The sequence below is a fragment of the Lagenorhynchus albirostris genome, chromosome 19 (genome assembly GCF_949774975.1).
Source record: "Lagenorhynchus albirostris chromosome 19, mLagAlb1.1, whole genome shotgun sequence".
Classification (NCBI taxonomy): Eukaryota; Metazoa; Chordata; class Mammalia; order Artiodactyla; family Delphinidae; genus Lagenorhynchus; species Lagenorhynchus albirostris.
In genome coordinates, this window is record NC_083113.1 from 33,835,597 (window position 1) to 33,856,789 (window position 21,193).

Below are 21,193 nucleotides of genomic sequence, written 5' to 3' on the forward strand. Positions count from 1 at the left end.
ACTCTCAAATGGTTCCCCAGAAAAACAGGGGTTCCTGAAAGCACAAGCATGCAAGGAAGAGGGGAGAGATTAGAGAGAAATGTTGACAGTTGGAGAATGTGATTGGACTACATGAGCTCGCAATTTTTTGGTACTTTGAAAATTTTCAAAATAAAAACTGGAAAAAAAAAAATAAAGCATTTATGGAATAAGTGGGCTTTGGAATTTAATTCCCAAACCTGCAAACCTCCCTAAATCTCTGTTGCATGAGAAGACACAAACATTCTCAAATTATTAATGCAGCCTTAGGATTTCTTTCTGACAAGTCCCTGTGAACTAGTCTAGACTGGAGGTTTTCAATTCTGAGCCCTGGATGAGCTTCCTAGGTTCAAGGAAACCTTGACACTGTGCAAATTTGTGGGTCAGTGTGTGTGTGTGTGTGTGTGTGTGTGTGTGTGTGTGTGTGTGTGTGTGTGTGTGTGTGTGTGTGTGTGTGTATGCATATGGGTGTGTGTGCATTCTGTCCTTAGCATCCATCAGATTCTCAAAGGAGCCCATGGCCGAAAAAGGGTTCCAAACTACTGGTCTAACTACTAGGTCCAGTCCCAGCTGGGGTTCCACTCCTTACCTCCACCCTCACCCACCTCTGACCCCACCTACCCTCCCTGCACCTTTCTCTCATCCCTCACCACCTAACCCACACCCATCTCACGTAACCTGCTCCCACACCTGCCGGGATGCCTGAGGATTTGCCCACACACTCTGGTGAAAAATGCCGTTGGATTTGGCTGACACTTGGCTAACTCAGCCCTGAAACCTGCAGTCAGTCCTCCCACGGCCAAATGGAGTATGCTTTTGTGGTTTCTTGGTAGGTAGGTTAGGCACTCCATGGACTTGGTAGATACCCACCTCCTCTCCTTCTTGCCAGTTTGCCATTCAGTGTGCTTGGTGTGAATTAAGATGGGCGATTGGAGATGGTACCAATGCAGCTTTCACTGAAGGAGTAAGATTCACTTGGATATGGAGAAGGACAGGCCAGTGGCTCGGCAGGGATGGCAGACAGGGTAGGGACATTCAGTGAACCAGAATCAACCTCCTCTAATTACTCTGTGTGTGTGGGTTTCAGGATGAGCATAATTCAGGGTTACACAAGGGAGAATGAAAGAGGGCATCTTGAGCCAACTGGCTCAAGAATTTAATGCCAGCTCCTCCTATGCCCCCAAATTCTATCCAAATACTAAAAAATAACCCCCAACCCCCCTCCAAAATTAAAAAACCCTCACAAGAACACCTTCTATCTTTCCAAGGCCTATTTCCAAAACATTTGAGAGGTTTACAGGCTTTTATGCTATATTGCTGATTCTTAGAACCTAGCCCAAGAAAATGATGACAATTATGATCAAAGAATTATTAATGGTAGTGACAATTTGTGTGTTCAATATCATTGAATCCTGCAAAAACCCTGAGGCTAAAAACCATTGAATTTACCCCTTAACTGGGTGGATTGTATAGTATGTGAATTATATCTCAAGAAAGCTGTTTAAAACTCCAGTGAGGTTGGAGCTATTGTAAGGATCTCCTTTTTGCAGTTGTGGAAACCAAGACTCCAATGACGCGGATAACTGAAGCAGAGCCTGGATTTGAACTCTGGTCTTTCTGACCACCAAGTCCATTTCTGATTCAGTATATCCCCCCAAAGACCTAAAGATGTTCATCATGAAAATCACCGTCTTTAAAATCATGAAAATGTAAAACAACCTAAATATCCCCAATTGGGGGACCAGTTAAATAAATCGTGTATCCCTACAGTGAAATATTAGGCATCATTAGAAATTATGATTATCAGGAATTTTTAGTGATGAGAAAAATTTTATTATATGAGGTTTCTTAATAGGTTTTTAAAAAATTACACAAGTAATTGTGGTAAGCAGAATAATGCCGCAGTCTCCACCTCGTTCCCCAGAGATCTCTACTTTCTAACCTCTGTGACCTGTGAATATATCACTTTACATGGAAAAAGAGGCTTTGCAGATGCAATTAAGTTAAGGATTTTGAGTTGGGGAGATTATCCAGGATTAGCCAAGTGGGCTTAATGTAATCACAAGGGTCCTGATAAAGGAAAGAGAGGCAGGAGAGCCAATGAAGTAGATGTGAAGACGGAAGCAGAGGTCAGCGTGATGCAATTGCTGGCTCTACAGGTGGAAGGGGGCCGTGAGCCAAGAATTGTAGTCAGCCTCCAGAAACTGGAAAAGGCAAGGACACATTCTCACCTAGCAACTCCAGAAGGAATGCAGCCCTGCCCACACCTTGATTTTAGTCCAATGACACCCATTTCGAACTTCTGACCTCTTGAACTATAAGATAATAAACCTGTGTTGTTTTAAGCCACCAAGTTTGTGGTAATTTGTTATAACAGCAACAAGAAACTCATACAGTAGAATATAGTTACTAAACATTCTTCAAGAAACTCAGTCAGTGAGGTTAAAAGTGAAGAGTGTTCTTCTTTCCCTTCGACATTCCCACAGTTTGGTGTGTATCCTTCCAGGCCTTTTCCTCTGCAATAAGAACATATAATACAATAACATACAATACAATGTATGTTCTTTTGCTTTGCTTTGCTTTGTACCAAAGTGTATATACATACTTAGTAGATAAGTTCTCAGGCTTGTAACAAATGTATAGAAAAAGAACTGCAAGGAGATACAAGTGCCTTTGAGTCTGGGAATCACTTGATTTTTCTTTTGTAGCCAGAAAAAAAAACCAATGTTTACATGCTGTTTACTATCTTGGCCCTTCTCCCAACAACCTATGAGTTAGTGGGGGCTTTTCGCCAGTTGGGAGGTTGTAGAGGGTTGGGGAGTAAGGTCTTAAATCCTCTCTGTAATCAGAGGAATCCACAGGGAATGCTGGACTCTCATTTCTGTGTGTCTTTGAGGCTCCAGACAGGTGAATAAAGTGTGTTCATTAGGGCCGCACTGGCGGCACTCCACCTGGTTCCATTCCCACAACTTGCTTAGGGATAACACACTTTGATTCTTTTTTTCTTAATCATCCTTAAAGTGTGACCCACTCCACCCTCCACCCAGCAGGTGTCCCCACAGAGGGGCAGGAGCAGATGTGGCACAGCCTGCCCAGACTAGAAACAGAAATTTTCTGCTGGTGCTCCAGTGGGGTCCTTCTTTATTCAGCCTTTTTTTTTAAAATTATTTTATTTTATTTTATTTATTTTTTATTTTTGGCTGCGTTGGGTCTTCGTTGGTGCATGCAGGCTTTCTCTAGTTGCGGCGAGCAGGGGCTACTCTTCGTTGCAGCACACAGGCCTCTCACTGCGGTGGCTTCTCTTGTTGCGGAGCACGGGCTCTAGGCGCACGGGCCTCAGTAGTTGTGGCACACGGACTCAGTAGTTGTGGCTCGTGGGCTCCACAGCGCAGGCTCAGTAGTTGTGGCGCACAGGCTTAGTTGCTCCGCGGCATGTGGGATCTTCCTGGACCAAGGCTCGAACCTGTGTACCCTGCATTGGCAGGCGGACTCTTAACCACTGCACCACCGGGGAAGTCCTATTCAGCCTTGTTTGACTGCAAAAGGGGGCACACTTTTCACCCCTGTCCCCCATCACCCATCCTTTCTGAGAAGCTTAGTGAACTCAAACTCTCCTATTATTCACAGGGAAAGAGATAAACTCATTCAGACTAAAATGTCAATAACATCTCTCTAAAGGGGATTTGCATTTGAAGGAGGGTCTGGACTCAGAAGTCCTGCAGAGTGGATTCTTCATCACGCAGTTGTGAGTGGTAGGTGGAGGGGTTATTTTGAAGGGCAGGCAGTACCTCCCTGAGAGCTGCACCCACCCTGAGAGAATGAGGTGGGCATTTGGAGGGGCATGGGCTGAACTCTACAGTAACAGGCACCACAGCCCCTGGCAAGGCCACTGTACTTCGCAAACATTTATCCTCTTCCGGGCAGACCAATTGCTCTTCCAAATTGTCCACAATCACCATCAACTCCCACCTCCCATCCATCACCAAGTCCAGCTGGTTTTCTGTCCAGCTGGCAGCTCACTTCCACCTTCCTGTCTTGATGCCTATAGAGTTGGCCCTGACTTAAGCCTGAATCATTTCCTCCTTGGCTTTTCTGCAGGTTCTTTTCTGCAGCCATTTCTGGGCTGTCAGACTCACCACGTACTAACCCAGGGGTCCTTAACCTGGCTGGGTCAGTGGCTAGAACTCATTGGGTTCATAACCTTGGGTGAAAGAAAATTACATCTTTATTCATTAACCTCTAAATAAAATTGAGCATTTCCTTCCATTATGGATGTAGTAAATAAATAAATTTAAAAAATGAAAACAAACAAAGCCCACTAGTATTAGTGCCCCCTGCGAGTATGTCACTAGTAGAAATCCCAGATATTTGCTTGTCACTTTACAGTTGGTGTTATTATTTATTTTTTTAAGATTTTTTTGTTTTTTTGATATGGACCATTTTTTTTAAAGTCTTTACTGAATTTGTTACAATAGTGCTTCTGTTTTATGTTTTGGTTTTATGGCCCCGAGGCATGTGGGATCTTAGCTCCCTGACCAGGGATCGAACCTGCACTCCCTGCATTGGCAGGTGAAGTCTTAACCACTGGACCGCCAGGGAAGTCCCTGGTGTTTTGTTTTGTTTTGTTTTCAGATTCTCATGTTTTATTGCCATATCTTCATAAACATTTAAAAGGGAAAAATATCATCACTGCAGTCTTGACAAGTAAGATTTAATCCTTAACTAGATTGTAATGGATCCTCTCAGAATTGAAGAAAATGGTTGATAGAAGCATAAGGTGGCATTTGGTGCTGGTCATTCAGTTCATGAGGCTGTAGACTGGAGCATGTGGTCAAGTGTGAAAGCTTGGCAGCTGGATCTTTCTGCTTGGTCCATTTCCCAGCCAGGTTAAACCCTTGTTCAAACTTACTAGCTGTGTTTCTGATTATAAATTGCTTAATCTCACTTTACCTCAATATATTCCTGACATATGATAAATATTCAATTAATGTTAGTTCTTATTGTTAGTGATCCAGAAGAATTTCAGCACAAACCCAAATATTAAGATGTTGTTTTAGGGCTTCCCTGGTGGCGCAGTGGTTGGGAGTCCGCCTGCCGATGCAGGGGACGCGGGTTCGTGTCCCGGTCCGGGAGGATCCCACGTGCCGCGGAGCGGCTGGGCCCGTGAGCCATGGCCGCTGAGCCTGCGCGTCCGGAGCCTGTGCTCCACAACGGGAGAGGACACAACAGTGAGAGGCCCGCGTACCACAAAAAAAAAAAAAAAAAAAAAAAAGAGATGTTGTTTTAGATCTGCTTCTTTGGGTCACTTCTGATGAGCTTTCTAGTTAGTTAGGCTCGTGATAGATGATGGTTGACCAGCAAAGATCCAACTGATTCATAAGATAGTTCCAAACCTTGTCTGTAGATTTTCCTGGAGGTCTCAGTTTTCGTCAGAACTTTGGAGATCATCTCAATACATCAGAAGGATGCCAATGCGCAAAAGGAAAAATGTTCCGTACTATACTAAAAGCCATTGCTGTCCAGAAGGACCAGCTGCTCTGATTGCCGGAGGCAAAACGAAAACAGTGGGACTGTCCCTCCTCCGGAGGATACAGTGGGACTGTCCCTCCTCCGGACCCTAAGGCATCTGTTTAGAAGGCTGTGAGGCTGACATCTGATACTTTTTATTTCCCCCAACAGATACTAGGGGATATACCCTGAGGAATAACAAAAAAACCATACAAAATAACAACAAAGAACCAACTAAACTAAAAGATGTTGCACTTGCAAGCTCTTTTTGTTTTAGGAAGTGCATCATTTCTGGATGCTTGCAGAAGACTTCCTGTTTGACTGGAAGATGACATGGAAAGCCCAAGTGCCAGCGACGGGCCAGCCCTATGACTGCAGGGGCCTGCCAGCTCCACTGCTCACTAGAGCACAAAGTACAACAGAATTTCCTGTGGATGATCTGCCAGCCCCAGAAAGCACAATCTAAGCCCAAGAAGAAAATGAAAACTCCACAACCCTAAGTGGGGACCAATCCCTTTACTGCGAAAATGGAGGAGGAGACATAGACCACAGTGAGAGAGATGGTTGGGAGAAGATAGCCCTGGTGGCAAGCACAGTAGACACTGGTGGCATTGCTGGACTCCCCCTAATTAGTGCAAGAATCATGTCATTCTGTTGACCCCGTAATCCTTACACCCTTTTCTAATTTTGCCATTTGCCCAGTAATGCCCTTTAGAGCAAAAGGATCCCTTCCAGAACCACAAGTGGCATTTAGTTGTCATGTTTCATTTTTTTAAATTGAGATAGAATTGACATATATTAGTTTCAGGTGTACAACATAATGATTCCATACATGTATATGTTGTGAAGTGATCACCACACTGAGTCGTGGTAACATCCATCGCCACACAGAGTTAGCTGTGGCTCTTTACTCTCTGTTTAGAACAGTTCCTCAGTTTCTTCTAGAAAATTATAGGCCAGTACTTTTGTAGCCTGATCCTCAGTTTGAGGTTATCTCATATCTCTTCATGATTTGATTCAGATTATATATCCTTGGCAGAAATAATTCCATGTTCTCATAGCGTCCTGTCAGGTGACATACAATTTCTATCATCCTGTTACCCAAAGTTTTGATATTAACTTCAATCACTTGATTATCAAGGTAGTGTCTACCAGATTTCTCCACTGTAAAGTCACTCTTTTAACCTTTTTAAGGAATATATATTTTACGGAGAAGTGTTCTGAAAACTGTGTACTTATCCCGGTTTTCATCAAATTCTCTATTTATTTCTTTATGTTGGTATGAACTCATAGATTACTATTTTATTCAATGAGTTATAATCAATTCTTGTCATTAGTTATTTTGATGTTCAAACTGTCCCTTATGTGGCTAGCGGGAACTCCTTCAAGCTGGCTCCTGTATCCTCTCAATGTTCCATCATCCTTCGAGCACTTTCTTATTTTTTGGCACAAAAAAAATGTTCCTAGTTCGTCTTGTACTTTCGCTTCCCCAGTCCTGGAATCAACCATTTCTCCAAAGTGTCCTGATTCCTCTTAGTGGAGAAGAGTATTTAGAAACCAAGATCTGAACACAAGATATGCTCACTCTTTCTTATTTCTTATTGCTGTTCCCAAGCCTTCTCCAGTCGGCTGAGCTAGAGAATATGTATATATGTACGTACAGACACACACACACACACACACACACACACTTTATTTTCCTTCTATATTTATTTCTCTATCTGTGTTTATTGGAAACCGTGAGTTCACTGCATATCTCCAATTCCAATCTAACACCATAGAATTCATTCTAGTTTTCTCCCTCTCTGTATTTGGAACCCTCTAACACCATAGAATTCATTCTAGTTTTCTCCCTCTCTGTATTTGGAACCCTCTAACACCATAGAATTCATTCTAGGTTTCTCCCTCTCTGTATTTGGAACCCTCTAACACCATAGAATTCATTCTAGTTTTCTCCCTCTCTGTATTTGGAACCCTCTAACACCATAGAATTCATTCTAGTTTTCTCCCTCTCTGTATTTGGAACCCTCTAACACCATAGAATTCATTCTAGGTTTCTCCCTCTCTGTATTTGGAACCCTCTAACACCATAGAATTCATTCTAGTTTTCTCCCTCTCTGTATTTGGAACCCTCTAACACCATAGAATTCATTCTAGTTTTCTCCCTCTCTGTATTTGGAACCCTCTAACACCATAGAATTCATTCTAGTTTTCTCCCTCTCTGTATTTGGAACCCTCTAACACCATAGAATTCATTCTAGTTTTCTCCCTCTCTGTATTTGGAACCCTCTAACACCATAGAATTCATTCTAGTTTTCTCCCTCTCTGTATTTGGAACCCTCTAACACCATAGAATTCATTCTAGTTTTCTCCCTCTCTGTATTTGGAACCCTCTAACACCATAGAATTCATTCTAGGTTTCTCCCTCTCTGTATTTGGAACCCTCTTTTCTGACAGTGGAAATCTGGCACACGCAGGCTCTTTTAGGTGGTGGAGGGAGTGGTCAGAAAGGCCTCTCTGAGGAAGTGACCTTTTAAGCTGAGACTTGAAGCAAGTGAGGGCATAAGCCATGCAGATTCTGGGAGAAGAGTGTTCTAGACAGAACCTGCAGTCCTTGAATTGGCCCCAGCAGAGGCATGCAGGTGTGTCTGAGGAACAGCAGGAGTCCCGTGGCTGAGCCAGTAGGCAGATGGCGTCAGCCAGGTAAGAGGGGCTAGTTCAGATGGCACCTTGCATTGTAAAGACTTCGGTTTTTATAGTGACCGAGATAGGAAGCCACTGGAGCATTTCGAATACAGGAGGGTAATCGTTTTAAAAGGGTTGCTCTGACTGCAAGTATGGAAGCCGGGAGACCAGAGGGAGAGACTTACAGTAAACCAGTGGGTGAGCACCCCGGCTAGGAAGGTGGTGAGAAAGGGTCAGATTCCAAAATCATTTTTCAGGGAGAGCCGATGGAATCTGCAATAAATTAGATGTAGCGGGTGGAGTGTGAGAGATCCGTGGTGGCACACAGTGCTACATAAGTGTTTGTTAATAAATGAATAAATTAAAAAAATAGAATACTTATAAAAAAATAAAAATAAATAAAAAATAAAAAAGAATACTTATGTCGTGCACGACATGGGGCATATAATACACTAATCATGATCACTGTTTATCAGTTGATGAATGGAGGTGAAACCTTTCCCAGCAGCCTCCTTATCCCAACTCTGGCCCTGTCCTAGCCTCCTGCAATGTTACCCCTTGAGCAGAGCTACCCCTTTTCAATCCATCCCTCCCCCATCCTTCCCAGTGAGTCAAAGCTCCCACTTCCTCTGTCTCTGCCCTGTCTCTGCAGGATGTGGGTGACCATCTGATAAGCTAATTCACAATAAGGTATTGACTTCTTGCAAGATGCCTACTCGTCCCAGAAGCATTCACATTTTTGAAAAGGCAGCAACTTATTTACTTAGCTCTGGGAAAGTGGTGGAATCTCTGATGGTGTGGCAGTGTGTTGAAGGAGGTCATTTTGTTCTGGCCAGTAGTCAAAAGACAGCTTACAGAAGTCTGGGACCTCCTGGAAGCGGTCCAGCCGAGGGCCAGGCTGCATTCCTCCCCTCCCTTGCCTCACACAACCTGGGTATTTACATGATCCACACTTGGCCAGAAGAGCATGCATTCTAGATGCTTTCCCCAAGATGGGCAGGGCTTGGTTTAGCTGCCCTGCCCCTCTGGGGGCCCCCATCTGTGGGGTGGCTCAGCAGGGCAGTCTTCACTCATCCATCAGGCTCAACTCACCAAGAGAGACTTAAACCTTGAGGCCACTGGACTGAGGACCTTGACTGTGTGCAAAATTCATTTCTGTGCAAGACTGGTTTAAGACGCAAAGCCACAAAAGTACAATGAGATACCGTTTCACACCCACTGGTGAAACTGTGGGTAATCAGGAGTTAAATCCATTACACCTGTAACCTGCCTTCACTAATCAAGGTAGTTTTAACTGTTGCTACAAAATACCTTGCATGTCCTTCAAGTTGCACATAGCCTAAACAACAGGAATCTTGCCAGAGCTTGTTTCCCAGGAACTTGGAGTCAGCTATGTCTAATTAGAGCTGAGCAGGTTAAGACTGGATAGGACCACTGACCCTCCAACTGGGCATGCGCGAGTGTCCGCTTGGTGACCTTTTGATATGAGAGGGCCGAAAACTCCACCCTCAGGTCACGTTAAATGCCTCCATTTTTTCTTTTTCTTTTCCATTATGGTTTATTACAGGATATCGAATATAGTTCCCTGTGCTATACAATAGGATCTTGTTGTTTATCCATCCTATATATAATAGCTTGCATCTGCTAATCCCAAACTCCGGATCCAATCCTCTTCCACCCCCTCTAAGCGCCTCCATTTTTGAACATGCATCCCGTGAAGAGGCATGTAACTCAGATATGCCTGAGCAGCATACCGATTACCTCACTTTTTCCCTACCTCCTTTCCCCATTCCTAAGACCAACCTACTTCCTAATCCTATAAATATCCCAAGCCCCTCGCCTTCGAGGAGGCAGATTTGAGACTTGTTCTCCCATCTCCTCACTTGGCTGCCTCTTAAATAAACCCTTTCTTTGCTGCAAAACTCGGCGTCTCAGTGTTTTGCACGTCAGGCAAATGAACTTGGTTAGGTAATATTAGGATGGCTTTAAATGAACTTGGTTAGGTAATACTAGGATGGCTTTAATCAAAAAGACGGATAATAACAAGTGTTGACAAGGATATGGAGAAATCAGAACCTCCTACCCTGCTGATGGGAATGTAAAATGGTGCAGCCACTTTAGAAAACAGCTTGGCAGCTCCTAAAAAGTCAGATATAAAGTTACCATATGCTCCAGAAATTCCACTTCCAGGCATATACCCAAGAGAAACTGGAACATATGTCCACACAAAACTTGTAACTAATGTTTATAGCAGCATTTTTCATAAGATCCAAAAAGTGGAAACAACTCATATGTTCATCAACTGATTAAAATGTGATATGTCTACCCAAGGAAATGCAATTTGGCAATAAAAAGGAATGAAGTTCTGATACATGGTACAACATGGATGGACCTTGAAAATATTATGCTAAATGAAAGAAACCAGACACAAAAGATTCACATGTTGTATGATTCCATTTATAGAAAATGTCCAGAACAGGCAAATACATAGAGATAGAATGTAGGTTACTGTTTGCCAGGAGCTGGGAGGTAATAGAGAGTGACTGCTAATGGGAATAGGGTTTCCTTTTGGGGTGATGAAAATGTTTTAAAACTTAGTTCACAACTCTGTGAACAAACCAAAAAACATGGAATTGTACACTTTAAATGAGTGTATGGTAAGTGAGTTAGATCTCAGTAAAGCAGTTATATATTTTTTAAAAGTAAGTAAGAAAGGAAGAAGAGGGAATTCCTTGGTGGACCAGTGGTTAGGACTCCACGCTTTCACTGCTGGAGCCTGGGTTCGATGCCTGTTTGGGGAACTAAGATCCCACATGCCATGCAGAGCAGCCCAAAAAAAATAAAAGCAGCATATTAAATCAAAGTATAGGATGATACGTTTTAAAAAAAAGAAAGGAAGGGGAGAGAGAGAGAGAGAAAGGAAGGAGCAGGGCCATATTGAATAGGAGACCTTGCCAGGTATAGCAGCTCATTGGAAATACCCAGGTCCCTGGGGACTGATCTCACCTTCCTAGAATGTGGGTAGAGGGAAGGAAGATGAGAAGATGAGAGATTCCAAGGGGACCACAGAAACCATGGCCACTTTCCCTTAGGGAAATACTGTGCAGAATTTTCTTGGGGAACCAGAGTAAAGAATAGGGATATTAAGAAAAATTATCCCAAACTTGGAAATAAAGCAAAAGGAGGAATGCATCTCCTTTCAGCTTATGCTGGAGCGTTGTCTAACAGACCACCTCTGAATTATTATTTCATTATCTGGGGGATGTACCTTTGTTCGACTTAAACTTTCCTATTGCTTGGGTCCCAGATTCTGTAAAGTTGTGTGTTAGCTTGTAGAACTTTGCTTGGTATAGATGCAAATGATTTTTGTCTGGTAGAAAAGATAACCCCAAAGGTTACAGTTTTATTGCCCTGCAGAATAGTAATTAGTGTTGTCTCTAAAGAAGCAAACTCATTTAGGCATGTCTTTTCTGATGGACTATATAATCCCTTTTCCTCTAATTCTCCTTTGCACCATCTTTCACTGTCCTGCTGCTTCCCTCATTAACAAATTAAATATATCTTGGGTGCATTCTCATTTGTATGAGAGTCATGTTTTTTTTTAAATTTAATTTATTTTTTTTATACAGCAGGTTCTTATTAGTCATCAATTTTATACACATCAGTGTATACATGTCAGTCCGAATCACCCAATTCATCACACCACCATCTCCACCACCCCGTGGCTTTCCCCCTTTGGTGTCTATATGTTTGTTCTCTACATTTGTGTCTCAACTTCTGCCCTACATACTGGTTCATCTGTACCATTTTTCTAGGTTCCACGTACATGTGTTAATATATGATATTTGTTTTTCTCTTTCTGACTTACTTCACTCTGTATGACAGTCTCTAGATCCATCCACGTCTCAACAAATGACCCAATTTCGTTCCTTTTTATGGCTGAGTAATATTCCATTGTATATATGTACCACATCTTCTTTATCCATTCGTCTGTAGATGGGCATTTAGGATGCTTTCATGACCTGGCTATTGTAAATAGTGCTGCAATGAACATTGGGGTGCATGTGTTAAAAAAACACATCCTTATTGGAGTATAATTGCTTTACAATGGTGTGTTAGTTTCTGCTTTATAACAAAGGGAATCAGTTATATATATACATATGTTCCCATATCTCTTCCCTCGTGTCTCCCTCCCTCACACCCTCCCTATCCCACCCCTCTAGGTGGTCACAACGCACCGAGCTGATCTCCCTGTGCTATGCGGCCGCTTCCCACTAGCTATCTGTTTTATGTTTGGTAGTGTATATATGTCCATGCCACTCTCTCACTTTGTCCCAGCTTACTCTTCCCCTTCCCCATATCCTCAAGTCCATGCTCTACTAGGTCTGTGTCTTTATTCTCATTGTACGCCTAGGTTCTTCATGACTTTTTTTTTTCCCCTAGATTCCATATATATGTGTTAGCATACGGTATTTGTTTTGTTTTTTTTTTTTGACTTACTTCACTCTGTATGATAGACTCTAGGTCCATCCACCTCACTACAAATAACTCAATTTCATTTCTTTTAATGGCTGAGTAATATTCCATCGTATATATGTGCCACATCTTCTTTATCCATTCATCTGCTGATGGACACTTAGGTTGCTTCCATGTCCTGGCTATTGTAAATAGAGCTGCAATAAACATTTTGGTACATGACTCTTTTTGAATTATGGTTTTCTCAGGGTATATGCCCAGTAGTGGGATTGCTGGATCGTATGGTAGGCCTATTTGTAGTTTTTAAGGAACCTCCATACTGTTCTCCATAGTGGCTGTATCAATTTACATTCCCACCAACAGTGCAAGAGTGTTCCCTTTTCTCCACACCCTCTCCAGCATTTATTGTTTCTAGATTTTTTGATGATGGACATTCTGACCGGTGTGAGATGATATCTCATTGTAGTTTTGATTTGCATTTCTCTAATGATTAATGATGTTGAGCATTCTTTCATGTGTTTGTTGGCAGTCTGTATATCTTCTTTGGAGAAATGTCTATTTCGGTCTTCTGCCCATTTTTGGATTGGGTTGTTTGTTTTTTTGTTATTGAGCTGCATGAGCTGCTTGTAAATTTTGGAGATTAATCCTTTGTCAGTTGCTTCATTTGCAAATATTTTCTCCCATTCTGAGGGCTGTCTTTTCATCTTGTTTATGGTTTCCTTTGCTGTGCAAAAGCTTTTAAGTTTCATTAGGTCCCATTTGTTTATTTATGTTTTTAATTCCATTTCTCTATGAGGTGGGTCAAAAAGGATCTTGCTGTGATTTATGTCAGAGTGTTCTGCCTATGTCTAAGAGTTTGATAGTGTGTGGCCTTACATTTAGGTCTTTAATCCATTTTGAGTTTATTTTTGTGTATGGTGTTAGGGAGTGTTCTAATTTCATACTTTTACATGTACCTGTCCAGTTTTCCCAGCACCACTTATTGAAGAGGCTGTCTTTTCTCCCCTGTATATTCTTGCCTTCTTTATCAAAGATAAGGTGACCATATGTGCGTGGGTTTATCTCTGGGCTTTCTATCCTGTTCCATTGATCTATATTTCTGTTTTTGTGCCAGTACCATACTGTCTTGATTACTGTAGCTTTGTAGTATAGTCTGAAGTCAGGGAGTCTGATTCCTCCAGCTCCATTATTCGTTCTCAAGATGCCTTTGGTATTTGGGGTCTTTTGTGTTTCCATACAAATTGTGAAATTTTTTGTTCTAGTTCTGTCAAAAATGCCAGTGGTAGTTTGATAGGGATTGCATTGAATCTGTAGATTGCTTTGGGTAGTAGAGTCATTTTCACAATGTTGATTCTTCCAATCCTAGAACATGGTATATCTCTCCATCTATTTGTATAATCTTTAATTTCTTTCATCAGTGTCTTATAATTTTCTGCATACAGGTCTTTTGTCTCCTTAGGTAGGTTTATTCCTAGATATTTTATGCTTTTTGTTCCAATGGTAAATGGGAGTGTTTTCTTAATTTCACTTTCAGATTTTTCATCACTAGTGTATAAGAATGCCAGAGATTTCTGTGCATTAATTTTGCATCCTGCTACTTTACCAAATTCATTGATTAGCTCTAGTAGTTTTCTGGTAGCATCTTTAGGATTCTCTATGTATAGTATCATGTCATCTGCAAACAGTGACAGCTTTACTTCTTTTTATCCGATTTGGATTCCTTTTATTTCTTTTTCTTCTCTGATTGCTGTGGCTAAAACTTCCAAAACTATGTTGAATAAGAGTGGTGAGAGTGGGCAACCTTGTCTTGTTCCTGATCTTAGTGGGAATGGTTTCAGTTTTTCACCATTGAGGATGATGTTGGCTGTGGGTTTGTCATATATGGCCTTTATTATGTTGAGGAAAGTTCCCTCTATGCCTACTTTCTGCAGAGTTTTTATCATAAATGGGTGTTGAATTTTGTCAAAAGCTTTCTCTTCATCTATTGAGATGATCATATGGTTTTTCTCCTTCAGTTTTTTAATATGGTGTATCACGTTGATTGATTTGCGTATATTGAAGAATCCTTGCATTCCTGGAATAAACCCCACTTGATCATGGTGTATGATCCTTTTAATGTGCTGTTGGATTCTGTTTGCTAGTATTTTGTTGAGGATTTTTGCATCTATGTTCATCAGTGATATTGGCCTGTAGTTTTCTTTCTTTGTGACATCTTTGTCTGGTTTTGGTATCACGGTGATGGTGGCCTCGTAGAATGAGGCCTCTGCTATATTTTGGAAGAGTTTAAGAAGGATAGGTGTTAGCTCTTCTCTAAATGTTTGTTAGAACAAACAATGTTTGATAGAATTCGCCTGTGAAGCCATCTCGTCCTGGACTTTTGTTTGTTGGAAGATTTTTAATCACCGTTTCAATTTCAGGGCTTGTGATTGGTCTGTTCATATTTTCTATTTCTTCCTGGTTCAGTCTCAGCAGGTTGTGCATTTCTAAGAATTTGTCCATTTCTTCCAGGTTGTCCATTTTATTGGCATAGAGTTGCTTGTAGTAATCTCTCATGATCCTTTGTATTTCTGTAGTGTCAGTTGTTACTTCTCCTTTTTCAATTCTAATTCTATTGATTTGAGTCTTCTCCCTTTTTTCTTGATGAGTGTGGCTAATGGTTTATCAATTTTGTTTATCGTCTCAAAGAACCAGCTTTTAGTTTTATTGATCTTTGCTATCATTTCCTTCATTTCTTTTTCATTTATTTCTGATCTGATCTTTATGATTTCTTTCCTTCTGCCAACTGGGTTTTGTTTGTTCTTCTTTCTCTAGTTCCTTTAGGTGTAGATTAGGTTAGATTGTTTATTTGAGATTTTTCTTGTTTCTTGAGGTAGGCTCGTATAGCTATAAACTTCCCTCTTAGAACTGCTTTTGCTGCATCCCATAGGTTTTGGATCATCGTGTTTTCATTGTCATTTGTGTCTAGGTATTTTTTGATTTCCTCTTTGATTTCTTCAGTGATCTCTTGGTTATTTAGTAACGTATTGTTTAGCCTCCATGTGTTTGTGTTTTTTAAGTTTTTTCCTCCGGTAAGTGACTTCTAATCTCATAGCATTGTGGTCAGAAAAGATGCTTGATATGATTTCAATTTTCTTAAATTTACTGAGGCTTGATTTGTGACCCAAGATGTGATCTATTCTGGAGAATGTTCTGTGCGCACTTGAGAAGAAAGTGTAATCTGTTGGTTTTGGATGGAATGTCCTATAAATATCGATTAAATCTATCTGGTCTAGTGTCATTTAAAGCTTCTGTTTCCTTATTTATTTTCATTATGGGTGATCTGTCCATTGGTGTAAGTGAGGTGTTAAAGTCCCCCACTATTATTGTGTTACTGTTGATTTCCTCTTTTAGAGCTGTTAGCAGTTGCCTTATGAATTGAGGTTCACCTATGTTGGGCGCATATATATTTATAATTGTTACATCTTCTTCTTGGATTGATCCCTTGATCATTATGTAGTGTCCTTCCTTGTCTCTTGTAACATTCTTTATTTTACAGTCCATTTTATCTGATATGAGTATTGTTACTCCAGCTTTCGTTTTTTTTTTTTTTTTTTTTTTTTGCGGTACGCGGGCCTCTCACTGCTGTGGCCTCTCCCGTTGCAGAGCACAGGCTCTGGACGTGCAGGCTCCATGGCCATGGCTCACGGGCCTAGCTGCTCCACGGCATGTGGGATCCTCCCAGACCGGGGCACGAACCCGTGTCCCCTGCATTGGCAGGCGGACTCTCAACCACTGCGCTACCAGGGAAGCCCTCTGTGCTTCCTGGACTTGGGTGGCTATTTCCTTTCCCAAGCTAGGGAAGTTTTCGACTATAATCTCTTCAAATATTTTCTTGGGTCCTTTCTCTCTCTCTTCTCCTTCTGGGACCTTAGGCTGTCTTCATTTCTTTTCATTCTTTTTTCTTTATTCTGTTCTGCAGCAGTGAATTCCACCCGTCTGTCTTCCAGGTCACTTATCCATTCTTCTGCCTCAGTTATTCTGCTATTTATTCCTTCTAGTGTAGTTTTCATTTCAGTTATTGTATTACTCATCTCTGTTTGTCTGTTCTTTAATTCTTCTAGGTCTTTGTTAAACATTTCTTGCATCTTCTCGATCTTTGCCTCCATTGTTTTTCCGAGGTCCTGGATCATCTTCTCTATCATTATTCTGAATTCTTTTTCTGGAAGGTTGCCTATCTATCTCCACTTCATTTAGTTGTTTTCCTGGGGTTTTATCTTGTTCCTTCATCTGGTACATAGCCCTCTGCCTTTTCATCTTGTCTATCTTTCTGTGAATGTGGTTTTTGTTCCACAGGCTGCAGGATTGTAGTTCTTCTTGCTTCTGCTGTCTGCCCTCTGGTGGATGAGGCTATCTCAGAGGCTTGTGTAAGTTTCCTGATGGGAGGGACGGGTGGTGGGTAGAGCTGACTGTTGCTCTGGTGGGCAGAACTCAGTAAAACTTTAATCTGCTTGACTGCTGATGGGTGGGGCTGGGTTCCCTCCCTGTTGGTTGTTTGGCCTGAGGCAACCCAACACTGGAGCCTACCTGGGCTCTTTGGTGGGGCTAATGACAGACTCTGGGAGGGCTCATGCCAAGGAGTACTTCCCAGAACTTCTGCTGCCAGTGTTCTTGTCCCCACGGTGAGCCACAGCCACCCCCTGCCTCTGCAGGAGACCCTCCAGCACTAGCAGGTAGGTCTGGTTCAGTCTCCCCTGGGGTCACTGCTCCTTCCCCTGGGTCCCGATGCGCACACTACTTTGTGTGTGCCCTCCAAGAGTGGAGTCTCTGTTTCCCCCAGTTCTGTCGAAGTCCTGTAATCAAATCCACTAGGCTTCAAAGTCTGATTCTCAGGAATTCCTCCTTCCGTTGCCAGAACCCCAGGTTGGGAAGCCTGACGTGGGGCTCAGAACCTTCACTCCAGTGGGTGACTTCTGTGGTATAAGTGTTCTCCAGTCTGTGAGTCACCCCCCCAGCAGTTATGGGATTTGATTTTACTGTGATTGCGCCCCTCGTACCGTCTCATTGTGGCTTCTCCTTTGTCTTTGGATGTGGGGTATCTTTTTTGGTGAGTTCCAGTGTCTTCCTGTTGATTGTCCAGCAGCTAGTTGAGATTCTGGTGTTCTCGCGAGAGGGAATGAGAGCACGTCCTTCTACTCTGCCATCTTGGTTCCCGTCCCAGTCATATTTTTAATGTTTTTAAAGTTGTACTTTAACAGGGAACAGAGGTCATTTGCTGTATTTCAAAAATGTTATGGACAAGTGATCACCTTAATCAGTATAAACAATCAGAACTTGAACAGTAAGGAGTAGCTCTCCAGATGCAAGAGAGTGATTGCAAAGGACTCTGGGGCTTAAAGCAAGAAGAGATATTACAATGTTATATGAAAAAGAGGGGTTTGCCCAAAATGTTATACATACATGTATATATACGTGTATGTGTGTATAGATATACACACATTCTACCCAGAGGTAGAGAGAGAAAAAAGACTGGAAGGCTATAAGAGTAATCACCAAAATTATATTATCATTGATTATCTGGAGGGAGCCTAAAGGGAAAATTTAAATTTTCTTTCCTGTGCTTTTTTGTATTTTTCAACTTTTAACCAGAAATATGCATTACATTTGAAAGTTCCTCAAAGTTATTTAAGAGAAAACCAGCAGATGCACTTGATAAAAAATCTGAGAGTAAATTAAGAGAAATTCACACCCTATTTGGCACACAGGGGAATGGCATGGGGGGAATATACGTCCTCTCCTAGAAAATCATAAATACCTAGTTTTACCAGAAGCAAAGGAAGCAAAAACAGCTACCTGGGTCACTTGTTGCTAACAGAACCTCAGATCAGTTTTCAACTGAGGGTGATTTTGCCACAGAGAACATTAGGCAAAGCCTGGAGACATTTTTATTTGTCACAACTGGGTTGGGGGGTGGTGGAGAAATGCTACTGGCATCTAGTGGGTGGAGGCCAAGGATGCTGTGACACATCCTCCAATGCACAGACCAGCCCACAACAAAGAATTCTCTGGTCACAATGTGAATTGTGCCGAAGTTGAGAAATCCTGGTTTTTAACAAAAAGCCAGGGGAGGAAAAAACAGGATCTCAAGTGTCCACACTATGGTTATGATTATGTACATAGAGTCAAGGATATAGTTAAAACTATGTACACCCCATCCCCCCTGACCAGACCCTCTGCCTGACCTGGGGGCACTCCTCTGGGGACTCGTCCCTCCACCTGGGGGATAAGGAGTGATGAAAAGGTGTTTTTCCTTCCTTTGCTCTCCTCTGAAATAAAGTTCCTGTCCCTACCATGGAACATTACACGGCTAACATAATGAAAAATGTTGAACTACATAAACTGACCTTGAAAGACGCCCAGAATATATTAAGTGAAAACAGCAAATTGCCCAACAACGTGTATAGCATGATCCATTTTTGTAAAAGTAAACTATACAAAGAGATATTAACATTTGCTATGTGCACAATGAGGTGTTATTGCAGCAATTTATATTAGGGAAAAGTTGGAAACGTTTCAGTTAAAATAATAGATTGAGGACATGTATTTGCCCACTCCCAAAACCCTACCAAAATCAGAGTATCTAACCGAAAGATATCAACCCAAAAAAGAACAGGTGAGAGGACAGTAGCAGATGAAAGGGGCTACATTTTGAGGAGGTGGAGAGCAGGTGAGTTAAAGCGGAAAGTACCTGCAGAAGGGGGTGCCAACAAGCAGCCAGGCTACCTGCTAGCCTTACAGCCTCTTTGTGTGAAGAGGAAGTAGCGCTAGATACTTGACTTCCATCTGGAGGGAAATTAACAGAATATGCTCTTTCCTACCCCCACCCCCCTTTACTGCCATCTCCTGGAAAATGATCTTAATAGACAAAGTGGCAATGTTTACAAGGTGAATGGCACCCCTAAGGTGTGGTTCCACTGTGTGCTGCCCAGCTTGCAAATCTGTACATGGGGGCCCCCCCATGAGAAGCAGGAAGATTTACGGACTAAATCCAAAAATGCCAGGAATTGAGTCAGAACAATGTGTCAGAGGTGGAGAGGGATTACCAACAGAAGCATGGCTCGGAACCGCGTATGAGAAGCAGTGAGACCACAGTGGCACATTGTATTTTCCAAAGATGGTCACAGCGGTATCTCTCATTCCACATGGATTCCGCAATGTGACCAAGGTCTGTCCCCTCGCCTTGAATTGGGACAGGCTTGTAACAGCAGAATGCGTGGAAGTGATGCTGTGTAATTTCCGAAGCTGGAACTCTGGTGCTGGAATCCTAAGCCCCCATGTAAGCACTGTGACTGTCCTGAGACCACCATGCTGTGAGGAAGCTCAAAGTAGCCTCCAAACCCCATGGAGTGGACCTGGGACTAAGGAGAGAGAGAAGGAAAAACAGACAGAGACAGAGACAGAGAGAGACAGAGAGAGAGAGATGCCTGGCCCCCTGCTATTCGAGCCTCAATCACCTTCTGGTTGTAACCTCGTGAGAGATCTCAAGCCAGAAGGCCTTTCCCAAATTCTTTAGTCACAGAAACTATGACAGAGGTTAAAATACCTATTGTTTTGATTAGTTTTGGGTGACTTTTTACTTAGCAATTGTAACTGGAATAATAACCACCTAGGGCCCCTTTCAGTTCTGATACAGCCAGGCATCCTACCCCTTCCCATCCTTGACAGAAGTTCGTTCTACAGAAAAATGGAACCAGGGAGGCTCCAGACCTACGGACACCAGACACAGCGGAAGGTAGGCAGAATCACTATACTACAAACAGGAATGTAATAGGAAAGTCCAGATGCTGACTAGGAAGAACCCTGGTCCCTCCTTCCACTTGGCTCTAATGATGCTGCTAGCAGGGCACATATCCTCATCACAGTGGGAAACTGGAGTGTTATCTCTGGAGAAACCCAAGAAAATCAACCTGCAGATATTACAGGCCAAGCTAAGTCTCTATGTAGCAGCAAGAGTGAAATTTTTTAAACAAATGTTGTATCTCACTTATAATTAATATCCTCAGAGAGACAATAAGGTATTGCATCCATGAAACATGAATAAGATTCTATTAAATTGAGAAGAAGGAGTGTCTTGGTTGGATTTCCCTAGAAGCAGAATCTGAGACAATGATTCCAATGCAAGTGATTTTTGGCAGGTAATCCCAGAAAAACTGGTTGAGGAGTTGGGAAGTGAGACAGGAGGAGAAAGGAAGACAATAAAAGGTGTGTTATTCCAGCCAGTTACTACTGTGGGCATCTATCTTGCTGGGGACCTATTGGAGATGGTGTAGAACATCCCTCAGAAATAACCCAACAAGTGCATAAGAACACACTGCTTCCGAGGGAAGCAATCTTCATTACTTCTAACTTGTCCTGCACTCAGGCTGAGGATGCTACTTGGAAGAAAAAACAGCCCTTGGGCAGGCGTCATAGATATTTGCAGCAAACAGCTTTGGGCAGCATATAGGGTTGAATGCCAAGGGCTATGGCA